Source organism: Lolium rigidum, chromosome 4 (genome assembly GCF_022539505.1).
Source record: "Lolium rigidum isolate FL_2022 chromosome 4, APGP_CSIRO_Lrig_0.1, whole genome shotgun sequence".
NCBI classification, from domain to species: domain Eukaryota; kingdom Viridiplantae; phylum Streptophyta; class Magnoliopsida; order Poales; family Poaceae; genus Lolium; species Lolium rigidum.
Genome location: NC_061511.1, coordinates 272,383,085 through 272,384,486, shown reverse-complemented (window position 1 = coordinate 272,384,486; position 1,402 = coordinate 272,383,085).

The following is a 1,402-nucleotide window of genomic DNA, read 5'->3' as shown; positions in this document are numbered from 1 at the left end:
CGGCACTTCGGCATCTTGTTAATAGGTTAGTTCCAGAAAATGCACGAATATGACATAAAGTGTGCATAAAACATGTAGGTATCATCAATAATATGGCATGGAACATAAGAAATTATCGATACGTCGGAGACGTATCAGCTCTTCGGTTTCTCGTCAATAGGTTAGTGCCGGAAAATGCATAAATATGACATATAATGTGTATAAAACATGTGAGTATCATCATAAAAGTAGCATGGAACATAAGAAATTATAGATACGTTTTAGACGTATCAAGCATCCCCAAGCTTAGTTCCTACTCGCCCTCGAGTAGGTAAACGATAAAAAAGATAATTTCTGAAGTGACATGCTATCATAATCTTGATCATACTATTGTAAAGCATATGAGATGAATGCAGCTTCGAAGCAATGATGAAGATAATGAGTAAACAAATGAATCATATAGCAAAGACTTTTCATGATTAATACTTTCAAGACAAGCATCAATAAGACTTGCATAAGAGTTACTCATAAAGCAATAAATTCGAAGTAAAGGTATTGAATCAACACAAAAGAAGATATAAGTTTCAGCGGTTGCTTTCAACTTCATAACGTATATCTCATGGATAATTGTCAACATAAAGCAATATAACAGGTGCAATAAGTAAACATGTAAGAATCAATGCACACAGTTGACACAAGTGTTTGCTTCTAAGATAGAAAGAATAGGCAAACTGATTCAACAATAAAGTAAAAGATAGGCCCTTCGCAGAGGGAAGCATTGATTACTATATTTGTGCTAGAGCTTTTCATTTTGAAAACAAGAAACAATTTTGTCAACGGTAGTAATAAAGCATATGTGTTATGTATAAGACATCTTATAAGTTGCAAGCCTCATGCATAGTATACTAATAGTGCTCGCACCTTGTCCTAATTAGCTTGGATTAACACTGATTATCATTGCATAGCATATGTTTCAACCAAGTGTCACAAAGGGATACCTCTATGCCGCTTGTACAAAGATCTAAGGAGAAAGCTCGCATTGGATTTCTCGCTTTTGATTATTCTCAACTTAGACATCCATACCGGGACAACATAGACAACAGATAATGGACTCCTCTTTGATGCATAAGCATTCAACAACAGTTAATATTCTCATAAGAGATTGAGGATTAATTGTCCACACTGAAACTTCCACCATGAATCATGGCTTTAGTTAGCGGCCCAATGTTCTTCTCTAACAGTATGCATACTCAAACCATTTGATTGTGAAAACCGCCCTTACTTCAGACAAGACGAATATGCATAGCAACTCACATGATATTCAACAAAGGTAAAAGAGTTGATGGCGTCCCCAGAAACATGGTTACCGCTCAACAAGCAACTTATTAAGAAATAAGACACATAAGTACATATTCTTCACCAC